The sequence below is a fragment of the Paroedura picta genome, chromosome 13, assembly GCF_049243985.1.
Source record: "Paroedura picta isolate Pp20150507F chromosome 13, Ppicta_v3.0, whole genome shotgun sequence".
In the NCBI taxonomy this organism is placed as follows: Eukaryota; Metazoa; Chordata; class Lepidosauria; order Squamata; family Gekkonidae; genus Paroedura; species Paroedura picta.
Window position 1 is genome coordinate 4,388,451 of NC_135381.1, and position 23,872 is coordinate 4,412,322.

General features: G+C 50.0%; 1 protein-coding gene and 1 long non-coding RNA gene across 2 annotated transcripts in view; one reads left to right on the top strand and one right to left on the bottom strand.

Moving 5' to 3' along the window:
* The window catches only part of LOC143823218 (uncharacterized), a 44,818-nt gene extending 44,490 nt beyond the window's left edge, over positions 1–328 (bottom strand). Inside the window, exon 1 of the long non-coding RNA XR_013226416.1 lies at positions 173–328. This is a non-coding gene — a long non-coding RNA (uncharacterized LOC143823218). The remainder of the gene's footprint in view (positions 1–172) is intronic.
* LOC143823215 (uncharacterized) overlaps positions 1–23,872 on the top strand; it is a 575,613-nt gene that overhangs the window by 16,798 nt on the left and 534,943 nt on the right. The gene's annotated exons all lie outside the window — the stretch shown is intronic.

Sequence of the window (23,872 nt, forward strand, 5' to 3'; positions counted from 1 at the left end):
GAGATTATCCCTGGAAGACCCTGGTTTGAATACCCACCAGAACGGTATTGACTCTACAGGCTTTTGGAGCACAGAAGTTTTACACAGTATCCCTGAGTCTCCATGTTTCCTGGTTTAGGGGGACAAAGGTGACCCAGCTCCAATGGTAACAAGAGAAAGAAATTTTACTTACCAAACTAGCATCCCATCTTACAGGACATATTCATGCAGGGCCATTCAACTTATTGTGAGCGGATTAACTTCAAAAAACAGGCTAACTTGCTACAGCTCCAAGCCCGGCCAAGAGAGAAGCTTCCGGATAAGAGGACACCTAGACGGCCAGCAAGGGGTGGGGCCAACTGCCAAGTGGCCCTGAGTGAGAGAACTCTCTTAGCCCTCTCCCTCCCATATCCTCTCGCACACAGAGTTACAATCCCCAGCCGAATATCCCTACGCTCCCGGGACTTTATTGACTCTAGGGGGAAATGATTACTTGAGGAGCCAACCATGGAAAGAAAGTGTGGGAAGGCAAAATAGATCAATAAATTCTGAAATCCTATAATGGACAGGCAGGCTGGTAATGTATAATTGAAAGGGAAAGGGAGGTTAATGGATGGAAAGCTTCCCTCGTTAACAACTAACTTGTCGCTTTGAAGTTTTCTGCAGGTGCCCTTCAATTAAAAAATATTCAAAAGTTGAGAGGCTTGATTTTACTGCAAAGTATATTAAAGGCAGAGAAAGAGAGAGAGAGAGAATAATTGAAAACAGTAAGGGAAAAAAAATTGCATTGACGAAAATGGGGTCATGACCAGAAACCAGTTTCTGCTAGTTGAGAACTATAGAGTTGGAAGGGACCTCCAAGGTCATCTAGTCCAACCCCCTGCACAATGCAGGGAATTCACAACTACACAGACCGTGGGGGGCACTGTAGATTGAAGATTATTGCCTTCAGTAAACACAGTCCCTCTCTGCTGAAAGCCCATTCTGCAGTCAACAGGACGAGGTGTTCAATAAGCAAAGATTAGGGCAGTGGAATGAACCAGAAATTCAGCACAGTCACGATGTCTCAGTAAATAGTAAGGTTCTCACATAATGCCCCCAAAGTTAACCAATCAGGCACTACTTGTTTTTGGGTTGAGGGTGCAGAATAATTAGCGTGCCACTTCAAAAAAATAGATTCAGTTGGGTCACTCTCTCACACTTAATCCGATCTCCCCTCCCTCCTTCGTCCTTCCCTCCCTCTCCCCATAACAGACACCCTGTGAGGCAGGTAAGGCTGAAAGAGCTCTGAGAGAGCTGTGACCGGCCCAAGGTCACCCAGCCGGCTGCAGAATAGTGGCTGCCACACAGCACCAAGCTGGCTTTCGATCTAAGCAGCCTACAAATGTCCAAGAGGTTGGTTAGGTCACAGGCGTTGACGGCTCAGCCATCGGTGTTACGTAGGGCACCTTGAAAGCGAGAATTCCTTGGAGGGATGTTTTCTGAGGCAGACCGCAATTACGCACACACAAGGAATACGCCCTCGCAGAGGATAAATTCGCTGCCAACTCGGAATGCGCTCGCCTATTGTCACCTACACAAAACTGAATAAATACATAGCCAATAAAACCGGTAGAGTTACACAACGCTGCCGGTTTTATTTTTAGTGCATGAAAGATGGCTTGTTTCTCGAGCGCAGGGATCATCATAAACCTTTTGGATCCATCTCTCCAGCTTGGAACAATTCTGGCAAACATTTCTGCAAAGAGAATGAAGCACGGAAGTCAAGAAGCGCTGGGCTCTCTTAGCCTACCAGGCTACCTGTTACGCAAGAGCAGGCAGATCTGTTGGACTGGGCCGGCAGCTTAGTAGTGCAAAGGAGAGGAGGCTGAGTTGGTTACTGTCCTGAAGGGCAGGGGGGAACACGCTGGCCCGAGTCCAGAAATGGCTCCCCCAAATGGGCAGCCAGTTTTATACGAGCCTTCCTTTGGAAGGGGTCTGTGCAGATGAAATGGGCTGCGTCATTCCGACGCCTGTCCCGACTGACACGGGTGACTTTCAGGCCTGACTACTGCAATGCGCTCATCGTAGGGCTACCCTTGAAGTTAGCTCGGAAATTTCAATGGGCCCAAAGTACAGAAGCTCAGGTCCTTGCAGGCATGAAGAAGAAGAAGAAGAAGAAGAAGAAGAAGAAGAAGAAGAAGAGTTGGTTTTAATACCCCACTTTTTGCCAAGCAAAGAAGTCTAAAAGTGGCTTACAAACACTCCTCGAAGTGCAAGTCCAAAAGTGGCTTACAATCACCTTCCCTTCCTCTCCCAACAGAAGAGCCAGAAGGCAACATTAGGGGAATGCCTCAGTCTTTATGTCCTGTTGTTGGCCCGCCAGGGGAACTGGTTGGCCGCTGTGTGAGACAGGAGGGACCACTGGTTAGAAGAAGAAGAAGAAGAAGAAGAAGAAGAAGAAGAAGAAGAAGAAGAAGAAGAAGAAGAGAATCAGTTCTTATATACTGCTTTTCTCTACTACCGATTGGCATGCGCTCATGACGCCAACCCCAATCCAAAGGCAGCAGTGTCCTTGCATTATACCCATCTCCTCCTGATTTAAAAAGAAAGAAAGAAAGAAATGCCAATCAATCACAGCCTTGAATCAAGTTCAGGGGAGGAAGCATAAGCTGCCGAAACGCTTCCCTTAAGCCTCCCTAAAGCACGAGGCATCTCTCCCATCGATTTCCCCACCCATATTCATATTTGTTTTTCATCTCCTCCTGTTTCTGCAGAAGCGGGCAAATCCCTTAATTACACCTCTCCTTCCCCCTCTCCTTGAGGCGATGGAGGTTACGTTGCTGTCAGGGAAAAACCACGAGGATCCGGACGCTTGGCAGAACCAGCGGAGGCCCCTTGTGATGCTGCTGCTGTTGTCGCCGCCTTTTGCAACAAAGCCCAAAAGGTGTTTGCTGGATGTCCCCGTCTCACAAATCGATATTTTCTCCCTTCCTTTTCCACGATAGTCTTCTGCAAGATCCCGGGATGTTAGCCCTGTGGATTTTCTTAAAGGCTGTGTTTTTGTGATGGGGGATATCTGGAAGCCGCCAGGGGCGAGTGGGTTTGAATCGTGTTCTGTGCTTCTGTTTAGAAATTCAACTGTGGGCTGCGTTTCCCCTTTTCACCAAGAGAAGGCCTCAAATTAATTCCAGGAATTGGAGTGGCCACTGGCCACCTCGGTCTGCGGTTCTGTGGTTCCTTCCGTGGTTTTCTATGTTTCTCAGTCTCTCGGTGAACTCCCTGGGCCCAGTGACTGAATGGATGCATAAAGGAATGAACGAATGACTGACTAAAGCAGGGGTAGACAAACTGCAGCCCTCCAGATGTCCATGGACTACAATTCCCAGGAGCCCCTGCCAGCGAATGCTGGCAGGGGCTTCTGGGAATTGTAGTCCATGGACATCTGGAGGGCCGCAGTTTGACTACCCCTGGACTAAAGGAACGAATGAACGAATGACTAAAAGAATGAACAAATGAATAAATGAACAAATGACTGACTAAAGGAATGAAGGAAGGAAGGAAGGAAGGAAGCAATAAAGGAATGAACAAACAAATAAATGAATGAATGATTAAAGGAATGAACAAATGACTGACTAAAGGAATGAAGGAAGGAAGGAAGGAAGCAATAAAGGAATGAACAAACAAATAAATGAATGAATGATTAAAGGAATGAACAAATGAATAAACAAACAAATGACTGATTAAAGGAATGAACGAACAAATGAATGAATGAATAGGAAACAATGGAGTTTGGGTGGGGGCCCACTCTTTGAATGCCCCCTGGCCCTATCTCTTTGCAACTTGGGGGGTTCTTTTGAGGAGAAGCCTCTGCAGCTATGTGGCAAGTTTGGTGCCTCTACCTCAACCCCCTACCCCCCTAGAAGAACGCAAGAGAACAGTTGCCAGACTCTCTGGCATTTCTGATCCCCTGGGGATGGTGATTGAGGTCTCTGGGGCAGAGACGGACCAGGCGCATGGCTCTGGGTTTTCCCACTGCAGGTGCCATTTGGTCTTCACTCCCATCTTTTCCCAAACTGGGCAGATAACGCAACCAGGCTTGGTGGGTCTTCCACGGCTGTCTCCTCCTTGCTGGTCTCCACGTCTACCTGGGCTTCAGGTGTGGCCTCTGGCCCTCTCCAGAAGCCGTCCTGACCCCTAAACAGGGCCAAGGCTCTCTGTGCACGTTGTGCCTGGTGTCTCCTGTTGCAAGATGCACCAGAGAGAGCCAAACCGAGCAGCCACGGCGACAGGCGCCTACAAATTGTGCCGCGTGTCCAGAAAAAGCAGCTGGGTCATCCAGAATGGCTTCTGAATTGCGAAAGGTCAGAGGGTCCACCAGCTGCTGCTTTCCCCTTTTGTTGGGCTCCCATCCTCTCCCAAGGACCAGGGCTCTAATTATTAATCGGCACGCGGATGAAAACGGGGAGGTTAGAGTCTCGCCCGCCTTCCGAACAACAGAGCAATGCCAAGTGACGTTGCGCTGCGCATAAGAACATAAGTTCTCCCCTCGCCAAGGGAAGAAAGGCTTGCCTGCCGCCCTCGTGTGCTTCTGACGATAATTAAAACCTTGCTGGGGTTTTGTTTTCCTCCCCCGTTTATTTCGTCCTCGTTCCTCTTTGCTGGAAGAGAAAGGCTCAGAACTTTCCAAACGAATTAACAGCTTAGATCAGGGGTAGTCAAACTGCGGCCCTCCAGATGTCCATGGACTACAATTCCCAGGAGCCCCTGCCAGCGTTCGCTGGCAGGGGCTCCTGGGAATTGTAGTCCATGGACATCTGGAGGGCCGCAGTTTGACTACCCCTGGCTTAGATGCTGGCCTGGCTCCCCAACTCACGTGCCTCTTTAATCAGGTTGCCTCTGTGGGCGCCTGGCCCAGAGAAATCAACCGGCTTGGTTGAGGTGTTCCGTGGCTTTGAGCGGTCGAGTGTACCCCACCAGGTTATTCCAAACGGCTCATTGACACTTGAAGAGCTGCTGGAAAAGAGCAGAGGAGAGCCCACATCCGTGGGTTGCTGAACATCAGCAGACCTTCCTCACATGCATATTGAGGTGTCATCAAGTCACAACCAATCTCTGATGGTCCCGGCAAGTGGCTTTCAGGGCAAGGGAGAATCAGGGGTGGCCTTCCTCTGCAGAGCCTTCCTTGGTGGCCTCTCACTTAAGAATCAACCCTGCTTACAGCAACCCCAGCAAGGGGCTTTACAGGAAGGGAGAAGCAGTGGTGGTTGGCCATGGCCTTCCTTTGAAGAGTCTTCCTTGGCGGTCCCTCATCCATGAACCAACCCTGCTTACAGCAACCCCACAGCAAGGGGCTTCCAAGGCAACTGAGAAGCCATGGCCTTCCTCTCCAGAGCCTTCCTTGGTGGTCTCCCTTCCAAGAACCAACCCTGCTTACAGACGCCCCAGCAAGGGGCTTTCAAGGCAAGTGAAAAGCAGAAGGTGGTTGGACATGGCCTCCATCTGCAGAGCCTTCCTTGGTGGTCCCTCATCCAAGGACTGGGCTTGCTTAGCTTTCAAGATCTGAGAAGATTGGGCTATGCCATGCCATCTTCCCATGGGCTTCCTTGTGTGGGTGTAAAGGGCCACCGAGCCGCAGCTAAACCTTCAGCTGAGACCTCGAAAAGCCACTGCCAAAGAGGGGAGGACAAGGGGGAATTAATTACATAAAAGGCAGATACATTGAAGAGGGGGGGGGGGCAAACCATTTACGCTTTAGCAACCAGGACAGGGAGAAGTGGGTTCAAATTGTGGGAAGGGTGGTTCTGCTTAAATATTAGGACCCCTTTTCTGAGAGTGAGGGGTGTTCGTAGATGGAATAAGCTGCCTTGGGGGCTTGGTGGGGGGGGGGCACAGTTTCCTTCTTTGGAAGTTTTGAGGAAGAGATTGGAGAAGCACCTTTCAGGCATCTGGGTATTTTTAAGTCCCCAAGAAGGTGGGAGGCTGGACCGGATGGCCTTTGGTGGTCTCTTCCAGCCCTGTCTGATTCTGACCCTGAGCTAGGCGGACTGGCGGTCTGGCTCGGGGTCAACGCCCCGTGATACGTTCCATCCGCCGAGTGTTTCTCCACTCCAAAAGGCTGCCTGGGATACAATTAAAAACCCCTCAGCAAGCTGCTCAGCCACGGAGTGAGGACATATTTCCCTTTCAAAAATTTCCTTTCTGCTTCGACAACACTCATAATCCAATTTTCACCAGCCGAGATGAATCATGTCCCTCACCAGCCGCTGTGCCGGGGACGAGGGCATCGATTTCCCTCCTCCTCCCGTGCATTTCATGTTTCTTTTCAGCCGAGGAGCGGCTAAGCCTTCAGTGGGATTTTGCCACCCCCGCCCCCCCCCCGCAACCTCCTTTCCTGGCAGGTATCGATAATTTGATTGGGGCGGGGGGGAGAAGCTCCGTTTTTGCAGGTCAAAGGAGATAGAAACGAGGAATGGACTAGGGCTGTTTCTGACCTGGATGGACCAGGCCAGGGGTAGTCAAACTGTGGCCCTCCAGATGTCCATGGACTACAATTCCCAGAAGCCCCTGCCAGCATTCGCTGGCAGGGACTTCTGGGAATTGTAGTCCATGGACATCTGGAGGGCCACAGTTTGACTACCCCTGGACCAGGCGATCTGATCTTAGAAGCTAAGGAGGGTAGAGCCTGGTTTGTGTTTGGACGAGAGACCACCAAGGAAAACACGGGTCACTTGGCAGAGGCAGCTAAGAGCAAACTGCTAGCCTGGACTATCCAGGCCAGGGCTCCATGGCAAATTACATGGGTGCTATGATCTTTCATCCTCATGGAGATGGTGAGATCAGAGTCTGACCTGCCCAAGGTCACCCAGGGGATGCCAGTGCCGGGGGGGGGGGGTGGTAGTTAAAACTAGGTCCCCTCACTTTAGGGATCCAACCATGGAAGCGTGGGTCAAATCAGCAGTTGGCGGTGATTCCATCCAACCTAGAATCATATAAAAGAGTCTTACAGTGGGAAGGTATCCCTAGGGGCCATTTAGTCCAACCCCCTGTCCAATGCAGGGTCAGCCTCAAGCATTCAGATCTCTCCAGCCACTGCTTGAAGACGGCCAGTGACGGGGAGCTCCCCACCTCCTTAGGCAGCCCGTTCCACTGCTGAACAATTTGGGCTGTGGTACCATTTTACATGCAGTTTAAAGCTGTTACTGTGGGTCCTATCCTGTGCTGACCCCAGGGACTGCTCCCTGACCTCCTCCAAGTGACAACTTTTCAGCTCCTTCAAGAGAGCCATCCTGTCCCCTCTCCGCCTCCTCTTCTCCAGGCTGAACATTTCCAAGGCCCTCGGCCTTTCCTCCAAGGGCTTGGTCCCCAGCCATCTTTGTCGCTCTGCATGCTGTTAGGATCAGGACCAAAATAACGTCATCCCCTCTCAGTCGCTTCCAAAGAGTAAGCTCACATCACCGATCCCTTTAAATTTCCCCAGCATGTCATAAAATTTCCTTTAGAATCTCCACAAGATAGGAGATCACACACACCCCCCAACACAAAATAAGATGGTTCCTTTTTTCCCCCTTGTCTATTTTTAAGTTCTAAATAAAACCCATCTCTTTTGTTCCTGCTTCCTAGAGGTCCCGGCTCCCCCTTTCTCATTCCTCACATCATTCCATTGACTTTCAAGTCAAACGGCTCTTCAAAAGGCTCAAAAGTGGGAAGAGTTCTTTCGCGGGGGAAGGGGAAAGCGGAGAGAATTCTGCTTTGGTCTTGGCACATTTTGTTTTGTTCTAACCCTCCAGCTTCTCCTTCCTTCTTCCTTTCCCAAATTGCCACAGATACGGCCACGATATCGAAAGGCATCGACCCAACTGGGTTGGTGGAAAGTCCAGAATTCAGAGCAGACAGTTGGTTTATCAGAAGTAGCGTAACAAGAAAATTCTAATTGCCTGCAGGAAAACGTAAGAATTTGTTGTACATGAGCAAGAGATAAATACATAAGGAACTTCAGCTTTATCCGCTGCAAAAAAGAGGATTGTGGCCTGAAGGCCTGTGGTTTTATTTGATCTCTAAAGATGCAGGATGAGTAGCTGGATAATAGCAACTCCCTATGGGCCACCAATGAGGTATCATGTCAATACAATGGTGCTGTTTTCTGACATTTGATGATGACTGAGAAGATTCTTATTTAACTGTCATTTCTGGCATCTTGCTGTGCAGTTTTGGCTTGCCTGACAGTGGCAAAGACAGTGTATGAGATGGAGTGTCTCTCAGGAAATTCGTGACTGATAGGGATGGTATCCAACCAGAACAGTTAGCAAATATGACTGCCAAAGAGGATTTCAATACAGTTTTAATATAGATAATTCTTGTGCCATTTCTTCTTAGGATTTTATTGTATTGCATTATTCTATTACTTTTAATTTCCTCTCTCTGCCCACTATGAAAGTAAGAATTTTAACTACCACCCCTTAAATCTAGTTTATGCCCAGTGTAATCAGTATTCTCTGCTCAGACTTGCAGCAGCTCTACAAGCTTTTGGGCAGAGGTCTTTCACATCATCTACAACCTGGTTCTTTCACTTGGACATGCCGAGCATTGTCTTCTGCATGCCAAAGAGATGTTTACCACTGAACTAGGGCCCCACCCCTGGAGACATATTGTCTTATATTGGTTCCCCAGCCAACCTTTCTTCAGCAGCATTAACAACTTTGGGAGCAGATCGATCCTATCAAATATGCTTTAGCAGACTAAAAAAAATGAGTCCTGTTAACCATGATAAATAAAGTTAGCAATCGCTTGGCATTTGGGTAACCGCTGTAATAAGCATGCAATCCGATGATCGTCTGGCCTTCCAAGAGACAAAAAATGGTTTAGGAATAGCAATTTGCTGTTTAAAGGACTCAGAGAGAAAACAACAGATTTGTGGATAAAATCCACGGCGAACTGCAGGTCGATCTGCAAGGAGAAATTGCTAAACCAATCCTTTTATGTCACCCTCCTGAACTTCTTCCATCCACTCCTGGCCAACGTGAGAGTTCCTTTTCAGAGAGAAGACTCTGCCTGGGAATGCAGCTCTGAAAGGTGAGGAAGGAAGGAAGGAAGGAAGGAAGGAAGCAAGGAAGGAAGGAAGGAAGGAAGGAAGGAAGGAAGGAAGGAAGGAAGGAAGGAAGGAAGGAAGGGGGAGAGAGAGAAAGGAAAGAAGGAAAGTTGGAAAGAATGAAGAAAAGGAAGGAAGGAAGGAAGGAAGGAAGGAAGGAAGGAAGGAAGGAAGGAGGCTTCTAACTATGCAGAACAATAAAAGAGAATGGAGCCACCATCTATCTGAATTATTACAGAGATAAACAACCAGGTGGCTTGTCCTTACCTGCCTCTGTGTAGCCCCCCTGGACTCCCTTGGTGGTCTCCCACCCAAACCCTCACCAGGGCTGACCCTGCTTAGCTTCCAAGCTCTGATGAGATGCGTAGGGTTGCCAAGCTCCAGGTGGGAGCTGGAGATCTGCTGGGATTACTCCTGGCTTCCAGAGGACCAATATTCGTTTCCCTGGAGAGAAGATGATTGCCTGGGAAGGAGGACGCAATGGTATTTCAGCTTGCTGAGGTTCCCCCCTCCCTGCATTTCAGCCTCCCCCTCAACAAAAAATCACCAGCTATTTCCCCACACGGAGCCATCGGTGCTAGAGATCAGACTAGCTTGAGTGATCCACGTCAGCATTGCTGAGTTTTCGAGGTTCAAGGATTGGAGCGGGAGCTCTTTTGAAGGAACCAGCTGGAGCAAGGAGGGACGACATTGTTAGCAGTAAGGATCGTTAGGAATTTGGCAGTATTCAATGACTCGCTCTTTGCCCTAAATTGCTGGGACAGGGAAGGCCCAAAAAGCAGACGGATGGGTGAGATTTGGCTCGGGCAGGTGGACGCACCCGTCTCCCGTCCAAGTCACCAGCAGTCTTCCTTTATGCTTTGGCTGTGTTGCCGGCAGGTCTCTTCCCCCCAGCCAGGCCAAGCCCCCCCCCCCTTTTGCCCTGCCTCATTTGTTTCACAGCTGCTGTTGTCGTCTCAGGCCCAAACTATTTAGCAACGTGTCCCGTGGAAATGTGTCTCTCCCTTCCCTCCTTTGAAAATGGCACAAACTCATTGGCTGGACTGAGCTCCACCGAATACTAGGTAGGTTGGTAGGTAGGTAGAGGATAAAGGAAGGGAGAGATAGATAGATGGAGGGAGGGAGGGACATAGATGGATAGATGAGAGAGAAAGAGAGACAGACAAATAGACAGACGGTAGTTAGGGAGGGAGGAAGACGGACAGATGTATTGTTCCTTGTTATGATGTAAACCGCCCTGAGCCTCCAGGGAGGGCAGTATATAAGTATGATAGATAAATAAATGAATAAATGAATAAACGGACAGACAGACAGATGGACGGATTAGAGGCCACTGGTCTCAGCCATTACACCAAACCTGATGGACGGACGGATAGATTAGAGGCCATTGCTCTGAACCACTATCCCAAGGTGGCTCTGCGTGCAGAGTTACTCCCGTGCTAAGCCCAAAGAGACCACTGGGATTGGGTGTTAAATTGCCTCAAGTCGCTTCAGACCTATCGTCCACAGCCTTGCTCCGATCTTTCAACTTAGGGCTGCCAGGTCCCCCCAATCCACCAATAGGGGATACATCTCAGCCTTTAATCCATAACTCTCACCCCCCCCTTTGGAGTTTTGACACGCTATGGCCCCCACAAAATGGCTCAAAGAGAACTGCTCTGCAAGAACAACTCACACTGCAATTGGCCCGGGGTTGCCCAGCTGGCTGCGTGGGAAGGAGGAGTGGGGAACTCAAACCCGGTCCCCCAGATTAGAGGCTGCCGCTGTGAACCACAACACCACGCTGGCTCTAAACACATAGCGCTACCTGAGATCGCTGCTTCTGTCCCACTTTTTGGAAAATGCGGGCCACATAATGCAACACGTTTGGCCGCATGTCAGGTTGAGCTTCCGCGCAGTCCCACAGTGGGGTAGAAAAACACCCAAGGGCCATTCTGCCTCCTCAAAAACAGTGCAGGTCCTTTTCCCACACACACACAAACAACACTTAAAGGAGGCACCACAACCCAATCATTTCCATTTGTAAGAGACGCCTGCCCGAGAAGCCAGAGATGCGTAGCCGATTTATCTCCCTGCAGTCAAAACAGACTATGAAGAGCAAGCAATGTCACCGTTTTGCCCCTCTCTGTGCCATCCAGTCTGGGAGTCCTTTTTTAAAAATCCAAGCTGGAGGCTTACGGAAAGTACATAGAAAGCAATGTTTGCATTGTTCTTGGCAAGAAGTGGAATTCATCTTCTGGATCCTAAGGGGGAATGCACAACTATTTTAGTGGCACGGCCAATTCCCCCCCCTCCCACCATCGGGGGCCTATCTGGTTATTAAAAGAAGAAATTGAGTCTACAGGAACGAGCTGGCCAATGTTCCTCCCTTTCCAAACAGAGCAGTGGCTACAGCACAAGATCTTGGGGAAACATCTATTTTCCTTGGCGGGGGACGGGCAAAGCCGGAAACGGCCGAGAGAGAAAGATGTGGAGCGAGAGACAGAGAGAGAGAGAACAGGCCTCCGATGCATCAGTGAACAAACTAGGCGCTAATAGAATTCAACAACTGTTCATTTTTTTCTTGACCGGCGAGGCAAAGCAAGCAAAGAAACATAAGCAAAAGGAGCCTTGTTTCAACACGTCGGAGGTGGAAATTGGCTTCAAATCACTGTGGACTTAGACCAACTTCAAAGGAAGACATGGTCAGAGGATTTTTGCCCTTGCCTGCCTCTGGCCTAGGACCCTGGAATTCCTTGGTGGTCTCCCATCCAAATGCTAGCCAGGATCGACCCTGCTTAGCTCCGGAGATCTGGCTATGGGCATAGGGTTGGCACAGCTTTGTGTTGCCAAATACCTGGAGATTTTTGGGGTGGAGCCGAAGGATGGCAAGGTTTGGGGAGGTGAAGAACTTTGATGGAACATAATGTCATAGGGTGCACACACCCCCCCCCCAAAAAAATAAAAAAAATTGAAGCAGCTATTTTCTGCAGGGGAACCGATCTCTGTCACCTGGAGATCAAGGGGAGATCTCCAGACATCACCAGGTGGCTAAAAAATGAGAACCCACCAGCCAATGAGAAAGACAGATGAAAAGACAGCTGACACAATGGCTACATACAAACAGAGAATCTTCTTTATTCTTCGCGATGCAAATCAAAACCATAATGGGATCCAGTAATTAAATCGTTTTCAAGAGGTCTCTTCTTCAATGGCTTATATTTCTTAATTCCCAGTGATTTTACAATATGTTCTTAATCAGACACTACAAGTATCCAACTCTTTGTATACAGCCGGTTTTTCAGCTTGCTTTTCGCCTGACCACCTGGAAGCTCTCACCCCTATATGGATGACTCCTTTATCTATTTGAGTATTCTGTTTTCCCAGTGGAATCTCCGTCAGCAAAGGTGAATAGGGTGGGGGGGGGGGAAAGCCATTTAAATTGGTGACTAGTGTGATTGACTTCCCCCAGAGGTTGCAGCCAGGGAAAACGGAAAGCAGAGACCAATGCATATTGAAACCATCCATTCCCATCTTGTCTCCAGGCTGTGTGGGGGTGATGCCATCTGGAGACCGTCACTCTGCAGCCTCTTGCCACAGGGAAACCCGCAGACGGCCGGAAGCCACAGAGAACTCATCTGTGGTTTTGTACCATTCTGTTCTACGCCAGGCCTGTTAGAATGACAAACTGGCAACACATGCGGGGATCACGCACTGGAGAATGCTTCCCTTCCCAGGCCATACTCCGTTTTGTGCAAATAGAGATTAAGCATTCCTTTAATGCACAGGAGGGCATGAACAGGGGTGTCCTTGTGGTCTGGGAACAGAGTAGGGACACTACAGGCTTCATTGTGAATATGTTCAGTTATCGTGGATATCTTGTTCAACGGTACTAATGAGAAGCCATTGCTTGGTCAATTTGGGTTTTGCAGGGCCACTGCAACGAAGGATGGGCACTAACTGCATTTTTTCAGTTTGATGCGATTCCTGGCTGAACCACAAATCGAACCACAAACATTTTGTGGTGGGTGCAGCAACCACCAAAGGACTGCTGGAGGTAAGATAGCATAAACCTACGATGCCAAATAAATGATAACTGGATTCCTATCCACTTTAATTAGCATTAATATCTTCATTAACTACTCACTTGAAACACAAGTCTTTATTAATAACAATTAATTGAATGCTCATTTAATTACTTAGCATTGCTAACTTGGGGGGGGCACTTTGATGACTTAGGGCAGGGGCAGTCAACCTGTGGTCCTCCAGATGTCCATGCTGGCAGGGGCTCATGGGAATTGTAGTCCATGGACATCTGGAGGACCACAGTTTGATGACCCCTGACTTATGGTACGCATAACCCAGCCCATACCCTTATTCTAGACCTGGTCTTCCATAAGATATTCCACACTTCTGTTATAGGGTTGTGCGTGGCGGCATCCGAATCGGCCGTTCCAGGCCGATTCGGATGCCGCCGCACACAACCCTATCCTGTTATGGCTCCTTTGAGTCTCCCAATGTTCGTCCAAGGGGTGGGGAAAGACATGCCAGAAGGCACCATCTTGACTCAGGGACATTCAGAATGTCCCCTCCCCCCCAAAAAAATAGAAGTACAAAGGAATGTGCATGCAGGGAGAGGAGGAGTGGGCACTGCTCATGAATTCTCATTTCTCCACACACTGATTTAAAGAAGCCCCAAAGTGACACAAAAGCCGAGCCAGGGAAAGGTTCCTGGAGGAACTAAATCAATCAACCCAAGGAGAGACCCTGTGGCTGCGAATATTTTTAAGAAAAGAGGCTGCATACCCGAAATAATGTCGCCACTAAAGTTCAAGTCACTCCCCAGAGTGCAGCGCATTGTTCCAAATGTCAAAGGACAAACTCCCTTCTCGCTTCAGGGACATCAGACAGACAACGGGGTGCAAATGGGAATCACTTGCGTCCCTCTCTTGCCCAGGGCAATAAGCTCTCTCCAAAAGCAAATATGGCAGCGCTGAGCCTGAGTCAGAAACCAGGGCCCATCTCAGAAGTCATGGGGCAAGGGAGAGCGCCCAGCAGGACAGAACGCTGACGGATGCTGAATCAGATCCTCGGTCCTTCAAGGTCAGTACTCAGTCTGCTCATAGAAGAGGAAGAAGAAGAAGAGTTGGTTCTTATATGCCGCTTGCTTTTCCCTACCTGAAGGAGGCTTCCACTTGCCTTCTCATTCCTCTCCCCACAACAGACACCCTGTGGGGTGGGTGAGGCTGAGAGAGCACTGAAATTACTGCTTGGTCAGAACAGCTTTATCAGTGCTGTGACAAGCCCAAGATCACCCAGCTGGATGCATGTGGGGAGCGCAGAATCGAACCTCGCTTGCCAGATTAGAAGTCCGCACTCCTAACCACTACACCAAGCTGGCTCTCATACTGGCAGTGGTTCTTCCAAGCCTTTCACATCACCTACTACCTGGTCCATTTAAACTGGAAAGAACCTGGGACTTCCTGCAGGCCAAGCAGATGCTCTACCGCTGAGCCACAAACCCTTCACGGCCCCCAAAGGATCTGAGCCAAGGCATCTAGGAGACGCATTCCCAGAGAATCTCCTCTCTGAAGAGGCATTTGTATGAAAAAAATATCCCAGAAGCATTTCCAGTTGGACAGGAGTGGGTGGGATCAATTTGGAAGGGCTGATTGGTTGAACAGTCTCTCCTCCCATGTCAATTCATAGCTTGAAGTAGGGCCAGCCCTGGTTAATAACAGATGGGAGACCCACCAAGGAAGCCCTAGTTTGCAATCGATTCTCTGTTCTTCCACATGCTGCCAACTGGGTGATCTTGGGCTTGTCACAGCCCTGATAGTGCTGTTCTCACAGGGCTGTCAGAAGCTCCCACAGCCTCACCTCCCTCACCGGATTTCTGTTGCGGGGAGCGGGAGGAAAGGCAAGCGGAAGCTGCTTTGGCAGAGAAAAGCGGGGTAGAAAAGAGAGAGACTCATTCCACATATGTTGGATAATGCAATTCCAATGACCTACAGAAGCACATTATCCTATTTTGAATGGGGAAAAAGTGGATTATCCGATGTGTGGAATGGGCCAGAGAGAGAGAGAGAGAGAGAGATTATGCAGGGCAGCCAGTTATGGGCTTTAGGAGCGGCTGGGGGGAAGATTTCTTCCGTTGCTTTTGATCTGAGAAACGACCCAGTGTCCCCCTCCCCTAGTCCCGGAGCACGGCCGCTCTGCCACCGGAACAGACGGATCGCCGTCAAAGACAGCAATCCGCTGAGACAGCACTCTTCCGTGCCAGGCAGTCCATAAAGGGAAGTGCGATTTCTGACCCTCGAAGGGGAGGTTAAAGGCAGTTGGCAAGGCAAACAGAAGGCGCCAACGGATTATCTATTCCTATAGCTCTTGCGACCTGTTTGTGTCAGCTCTGAGTGCCTGGAAAGAACCCCGAAGTGCACCCAAGGCAAATATTAGAGGCGCGTTTCATTTAAAGTCTCAGATTCCCAATGACTTCTTCATTTCTCTCCTATTAAGGGGGCCTTAATTATTCCCAGCCAGCTCTGTAAACGTCACTTGTAACCGCAGTATAGATTTTACAACCCTGAGCGTGTTCTAGGTGAATTCGGTCCAGGATGGAAAAGTGCTTGAGGGCATATGGGTTAAGCCGGAAGCCCTGAGTTCAAGTCTACCGAGAACAGCCTTTGGGGTTGACCCTGGAACCCTTAACTCAGGGGTAGTCAAACTGCGGCCTTCCAGATGTCCGTGGACTACAATTCCCAGGAGCCCCTGCCAGCGAATGCTGGCAGGGGCTCCTGGGAATTGTAGTCCACGGACATCTGGAGGGCCGCAGTTTGACTACCCCTGCCTTAACTCAACTCAGTGGTGGCAGCGACAGTCTTGCAGAGGGAGTGCTGGGTTAGCCTGACTTCGTAATGTGTGAATTCTTGACGGGTATTCCAAGAGGTGGTTATACAAGCTGAGGTGTGATCCTCTACTCTGGCCTGGTGTCTCAGCAAATACTACTAAGCTATTTCTCTTATATTTTATTCTGTAAACCGGTGGTTCTCAACCGCCCTAATACTGCGAGACCCCCTACAGCAGGGGTGGTGGCAGCGCACACATCCAAGTGCTGCCACAACAGCTCTTGTGTGCCACGGCACTCGCCCCCGCGCGGCCTCGGTGATCTTTGCAGCTTCCATGAGCTCTTAGGCGTGGTGGAGGAGGCCAGCACCATGCTGCCATGACACCCGGGAAAGGCTCGAATGACCCCTCGAGGGGTCGTGACCCCCCAACGCTGAGAACCACTTCTGTAAACCTCCCTGGTGCTCTACTCCTCCTTGCACATTCAAACTCTGCCGACACAAAACTGGCAGTGCTCTGGTTCCGGGGGGTGTACATTTTCTCTTTCTTTCACTCAGTGAACCTGATATCATTTCCGGAGGGGCATTCCCAACAAGAAAAACATGCAGCTTGAGGCCAAAATAAACATGTCTGTCCCCCCCTTCCGGTGCTGCCTAGCCATGCCCACCCTCTCTGCTCACTGTGCACCTCCCGTTGAGCCCAGGGGTTTCTTGTTTATGCACAAAACCAACGGTTGCAGAAAGCATTCAAGGTCAGGGCAAAGAAAATAAGAAAAATGGCAAGCCCAGGAAAGTCTGACACCGGCTGATAAGTCGCCTTTTGCATGTGGCGAGGTTCTCATCAATCATGTTTTGAGGTTGCGGCACGGAAGATTTGTCCTGACGACTCAAATTCATAAATTAGAACATGCAATGGGAATACAATGAGCTGGGCCGCGGGAGAATAGAGTAGTCCTCCTGACCTGGATTAGAGGCCGGGTGTGGAGAAAAGAACGCCGGGCGGTGATAGAGAATCTAATTTAAGGAGCGGCGTTGAGCAATGAGGGTTGATAAATGAAAGGATTTCCACTGCAAAATGCAAAGGGAGTCGGGGGGGGGGAGAGACATTGGGAGTTTGCTCACGCATGCCGACTGTTTGATAAGAGCATTCTGGGAAACAAAACATCCGTACGCTTGACTGTATCCTCCTTACGTCTGCTGAAAAGGCTTTATGGCGGCCACAACACAGAAGAACAGCTTTGCACTGGCGTTATATTTGTGTCTTTATTGGGGTTTCGGATCTCTGGGATTTGGGGGATTAATTTTTTTAGAGGGGCTCTGCTAGACTGACATCACAGAATCAGAATCACACAGAGCTTTAAGGGACCCCAAAGGGCCATCCAGTCCAGCCCACCAACTTCTCAGAGACTTAAAAAACACAATCTCCTCAACATTCCTCCACCAATCTCCTCCTCAAAACTTCCAGTGGAGGAGACTCCATCCCTCTCCGAGGCAGCATATTCCAGCTACGAACAGCCCTCACCATCCGAAAATAATACCTAAATGGAACCTCCTTTCCCATAATTCGAACCCATGACACCTTGTCCTCGTCTCTAAAGCTGCAGCAAACAGGTTGCCCCCCTCGTCAACATGCCTACCTCTCCGTGCCCTCCTCTGCTCCAAGTTCTGTTGGGGTTTGCAAACCACTGCTGTCAGAAGAGCTATGAAGCCTCTTGTAAGTTTTAACCAGAGAGCATGAATATAGAGAGATGGCTCCTGGTTGCCAGTTTTCAGGTGGATCTCCTGGAATTAGAGCTCACCTTCAGAGTTCCCCTGGAAAAAATGACTGCTTGGGAGGATGGATTTAGGGAGGCCAGCCTCCAGGTGGGACCTGGGGATCCCCTGGAATTAGAGCTCATCTCCAGACCAAAGAGATCAGTTCCCCTGGAGAAAAAGGCTGCTTTGGGGGGGGGACTCTGTAACATTCTGCTCCACTGAGGTCCCTTCCCTCTCCAAATCGCACCCACTCCTGGCTCCACCCCCAAAGTTGCTCCAGGCATTTCCCAACCCAGAGCTGAAAACTCTACATGGAAATGTGATTTTAATCTGCAGAGCCAATCAGATCTCCCATGGACAATTGGAAGCCCTACTGGGCGGGATCCCCCCTGGTCCCAACCCACCTTTTAAAGACACTTGGTGGGCATCCGGAAAGGGGTTGGGCTGGGGCCGTGGTGCCCCCGGGCCCCATGCTGGGGACTCCTGAAATAGAGAGGAGAGGGTAGAAGAGATATCCTTGGGAGGCTTGTCTCTGGAGGAACAGGGGAGCTGTCGAGAATGCTGGGGTCGCCCACCTGCCGATAGACCGAGTGACACACCGGGGAGACCAACAGAAGGGACTTGCGGGTGCTAATGAGAGGGAGAAGCTCTGAGGCAGAAAACACGCTTCAGACAACACCGAAGACCGCTCAACAGCAAGGCTAGGCAGCGTTTCCATGCAAGGCCTTCGCCCAGCTGACCTTCCGGTTGGCTTCCCTCCTCCTCGTCATTTGTCAACAGTAAGCTGAATGTCCCCTGCTTGGCCTCTGTCACGCTTCTCGGCAAAAAGGGATTTATTAATGCTTATTAATAGCCAGCGGCAGGGCTCCGGACATCAGCTCTGCCTCTCCTTGAGCTGCGTTTGAAAGGGGCGGGCAGAGTCGAATGGGGCTTGAAGAGTCAACGCCAGCCATGGAGGCTCAGCAGGGTCACTGAGCTGGGCTAGGATGGTAAAGATGCCAACTCAAGGTTGGACATTCCTGGAGATTTGTTTATCCTATGGTGTGCGTGTGTGTAGTGCAACCAGGAGATCTGGGGGGTTTCTGGTAGCCAGGCCCCTTGTAGGCACGTGCAAGGAGAAGAAGATTCGCTTGTCTCCTTCCCTGCGGAAGACAGTGGTTTTCCTTGGTCCTTTCTGCTATGGACAGCCAAACCCAGAAACAAGATTGGGCAAGCTCTATAAGAAGAAAAGCTCTGATGGCAGTCTAGGAGTCTGGAGAGGACAGAGACCACAGGGGGGGGGTCTAATGCTATAGTGCCCACCCTCCAGAGCATCCCTTGCCTCCAGGGGAGCTGATCTCCGTAGTCTGCAGGTGAGTGGAAATTCGGTGGGACCCCAAGGTCCTCCCTATTTGCACACCGGCAAGAAGGCCTCCCATTCTGACAAGTGATGGATCATGGGCAGCCTCTGAAAGCGGCCCTAGCTCTGTTTAGCAGAAGTCTGCACTAAAAGGTCAGATAGGAACAGACAACAAAACGTTACAAGGTCCGTTTCTCTGCAATTGCCTTGCATTATCAGTCCTGTGGAAATGGCACATGCGTTGATTGAAGAGAGGTCGGGAAGCCGAAACACAGCGATGGGAGGGCAACCCAGAAACCAAATGCTGCACCCAAAGGAGCAGGAAGGGATGGATTTAGAAGCCATTATTATTATTATTGTTATTATTGTTATTATTGTTATTATTGTTATTATTGTTATTATTGTTATTATTGTTATTATTGTTATTATTGTTATTATTTCCCACCACTCCCAAGACCAGCTCATGGCGGGTTACAAAATGCCTAATAAAACCCCCAATAAAACCCTATTAAACAGGACAACAAAATCATACTCAGTGGCTAAAAAGACTAATGGGATTTGGGGATGTATCAAGCGGAATATTGTGTCCAGATCACGGGAGGTGATGGTACCGCTTTACTCTCTGCTCTGGTTCAGACTCCCTTGGAGTCCTGGGTTCAGTTTTGGGCACCCCAGTTGAAGAGGGATGTAGACAAACTGGAGCATGTCCAGGGGAGGGCAACAAAGAGGGTGAGGGGTTTGGAGATCAAGACATATGAAGAAAAGATTGGGGGAGCCTGGTCTGTTTAGCCTGGAGAAGAGATGAATGAGAAGGGATCTGATAACCATTTTCAAGTATTTAAAAGGCTGTCATATAAAGGATGGAGCAGAGTTGTTCTCTCTTGCCCCGGAGGGACGGACCAGAACCAATGGGATGAAATTAATGCAAAAGAAATTCCATCTAAACGTCCGGAAGAAGTTCCTGACAGGTAGGGCGGTTTCTCAGTGGAACAAGCTTCCTCGGGAGGTGGTGGGTTCTCCATCTTTGGAACTTTTAAAACAGAGGCTGGAGAGCCATCTGATAGAGAGGCTGATTCTATGAAGGTTCACGAGGGTGGCAGGTTGCAGTGGTTGAACGATAGGGTTGTGAATGTCCTGCACAAAGGGTTGGACTAGATGACCCATGAGGTCCCTTCCAACTCTACTATTCTATGATTCTATACAACAAACTGGAACAAACATGGTGGGAATTGCAAACATGGCGGGAACAAACATCTCCCAACACCCCCCCCCCTCAGCCTCTAGTAAGGGGTGGAAAAAGGGGCCAAAGGTAGCAAATGGCCTAACCACTGCCTAACACTGAAGGGGCTCCAAACTGATCTTCCTCACTACCCTGGCCTCAACCATAAACCTGGTGGAAGAACTCCATTTCTCTGAGAGACAGCAAGGGGTAGCGGTTAAGAGCACTGAACTCTAATCTAGAGAACTGCTCATGCCCTGATTTACACTGAAGGAGTCTCAGAGCAGCTCACAATCACCTTTGTGAGCCAGCTTGGTGTAGTGGTTAGGAGTGCGGACTTCTAATCTGGCATGCCGGGTTCAATTCTGCGCTCCTCCACATGCAACCAGCTGGGTGACCTTGGGCTCGCCACGGCACTGATAAAACTGTTCTGACCGAGCAGTGATATCAGGGCTCTCTCAGCCTCACCCACCCCACAGGGTGTCTGTTGTGGGGAGAGGAATGGGAAGGCGACAGTAAGCCGCTTTGAGCCTCCTTCGGGTAGGGAAAAGCGGCATATAAGAACCAACTCTTCTTCTTCTTCTTCTTCTTCTTCTTTCTTCCTCTCCACACAACAGAGACCCTGTGAAGTAGGCGGGACTGAGAGAGCTCTGAGAGAACTGTGAGAACAGCTCTCACAGGGCTGCGAGTAGCCCAAGGTCACCCAGCTGGATGCAAGTGGAGGAGCGGGGAATCAAGCCCAGCTCGCCAGATTAGAAGCCGCCTCTCTTAGCCACTCCACCAATCCCTGTGACACCGTGGGACAGGGGGTGAGAGGTCTGTGTTCAAAACTTTGTGCTCCTCTCTTTCAGCCTCTTTCCTCTCCCCAAACCTTCCCGACTCTTTCATCACAATTAACCTTTCGGCGCACAAGGCCTCATTGATCTTCATTCCGTAAGCTGAGAGTGACTTCGGATAATTTTCCAAACGCCTCTTATCTTCATTAGTGAACTCTGTCTGGTTCCCGCCGGCTATTTAGAGTTTCCCGATAGGCTCAAGGCAGCTCTTGCACATGCACAACAGCAAGCCTCTCCATTCCCTCCCCGCGTGATGCCACTTGCATACAGAACGGACGCAACCGACTGTCGCGAGTTCCCTGTTGAAGGGCGGACCGACTGGCAGGCAGGGATTGGCGATATTCACAGGAGAGTGCCGATGCCGAGTTTTCAAACCTCCGGAAGGGGAGGGCAGCCATCTTCTCCAGGCAGCGCGGTGTGGTGGTTAAGAGCAGCAGACACCCATCTGGAGAACTGGGTTTGATTCCCCGCTTCTCCACATGAAGGCTGCGGGGAGAACTGAGGCCTGTCACAGTTCTCTTTGAGCTCTCTCTGGCCCATCAACCTCTTTAGGTGCCGGTTGCAGGAAGAGGGAGGGGACTGGCAATGGCAGAGAAAAAATAAATAAACAATTTAAAAACCTTTCTCCTCCTCCTCTTCTTCCTCCACTGCCGCCAGCATATTGAAGCTTTTCGGACCCTGCTTTTCGTCACCCAAGGGAGTCCCACCCAATGCAGCTTACAAACACCTTTCCCTTCCTCTCCCCACAACAGACACCCCTGTGAGGCAGGTGGGGTGGAGAGAGCTCTGAAAGAACTGTGCCTGGCTCAGGCTCACCCAACTGGCTGCATGTGGAGGAGTGAGGAATCAAACCCAGTCCCTCCAGATTTGAGTCTGCCACTAAACCAAGATCAAAAACTAGGACTTGGGGGTCAATTCAGCCGGGAAAGGGGAGAATTTTTAAACCAGCTCCAGTTAGCATTGCCCGACATTCATCGGCTGGTAACTGGACGGCCCGGGCTCGCTCTCTCTTGACAAATCCCGGAAGCTAAGCAGGGTCAGCCCTGGTTAGTACTTGGGTGGGAGACCCCCGTGGATCTCCAGGATCACTGGGCAGAGATCCTCCTGCCTTGAAAACCAATGGACAGGATTCCCGTAAGGCAGCTGTGACCCGAGAGCGATTTCCTGCCCTCTTGTGTGAGGGAGCCAGACAGTGGGGAGATCGGGCATTCTTCAGCACCATGGAGAGTGCCCAGTAACCCTCTTGAGCAGGGGAAGTCGAACTGCGGCACACATGGTGTTACCTGAGGCAGGGGCAGTCAACCTGTGGCCCTCCAGATGTCCATGGACTACCATTCCCATGAGCCCCTGCCAGCGTTCGCTGGCAGGGGCTCATGGGAATGGTAGTCCATGGACATCTGGAGGGCCACAGGTTGACTACCCCTGCTATTGAGCAAAGCTGTGACACGGGCATCGCTGGAGGGTCTTAAGAAGCATTACTGGTCTCCACTTAACATCAAGAACAGCCCCAGCAAATGATGATGATGATGATGATGATGATGATGATTTATTTCCCGGCACTCCCAGACTGGTGGGACTGCGCATTCCGCATGGGGAACGCCGGATAAACTCTGCGGGCTGCCGTGCATTGCGACAGATACGGAGCCCCTGGTAAAGAAACCATATGTCCGCCTCTCCCGAACCGAAGCGTGGCTTTGAAAGCTGAACTCTAAAAGCTGTCAAAAGCCGGCGCGTTTATGTATAATAAGTAATGCAAAGGGGTCCCGACGCAAGGCTCCTGATGCTACGCTGCCAGAACATGAATTTCAAATCATCGGGCTCAAGAGATCACGGGGGAATCAATAAACTCAATCAGCCCGGAGTTTGATGCTGTCGAGGACACGGGGACGGGGAAGGCGAGCGGGGCCGGAGGGGGAGAAGGGGAACTTCAGAGACAAAAGCAAAACAAATCTCTCAAGCCGGTTTTTATTTTATTTGGGGGGGGGGGAACTCGTGCAATGTGGACTCAGGGCTGATGCATGTGTTTGGTGCATCCCAGAAAGAAAGTTTCTCCTAGGTTCTTGTGGCAAGAATGATTAATTATTATTATTATTAATGATTAATAATATCAATTACAATAATTGTATGTATTGTTATTGTTATTATTAGATTTATCATCTGCATTCCTCCTGAGACTCAAGGTGACTCACGTGACGATATGCCCCCATAAAACCTGCAATCCCTTAAAACTCAATTTAAAAAACACCAAGGTGGTTAAAAAGGTGGTTAAGTGTTGCCTGAAGGAAGCCCATTGATCTTAAAAACCCAGCCTCAATTGAAGACCTGGTGGAAGAGCTCTGTTTTACAAACTCTGCAGAACTTTGACACCTTCTCCAGGGACCTCCGCTCTCCCGGGAGCTCATTCTACCAGGTCGGGGCCAGGACCGAAAAGGTGCTGGTCCACATCGAGGCTAGGCGTATCTCTCTGGGGCCAGGGACCACCAACATATTAGTGCCCACAGAGTGAACGGCCCCATGGGGGGCATAATCAGACAAGCGGTCACTCAGCTAGGCAGGGCCCAAGCCACAGATGACCTTAAAGGGCAAAACCAGAACCTTGAACCTGATCCGGGCTGTAACTGGTAATCAGTGCAGCTGCCTCAGCATAAGCTGTATGTGGGTCCTCCAAGAGGAACCAGCGAGGGGAATGGATGATGTCAAAGGGGCATTGGGGTCCGTGAAATGCCTAACACAGGCTGGCCAAATCTCATCAGATCTGGAAGCTAAGAAGAACTGTCCTTTTATGCCCCGCTTTTCACTACCAGGAGTCCCAAAGTGGTTGGGAGAGCCCTGAGAGAATTGTGGCTGACCCAAGGT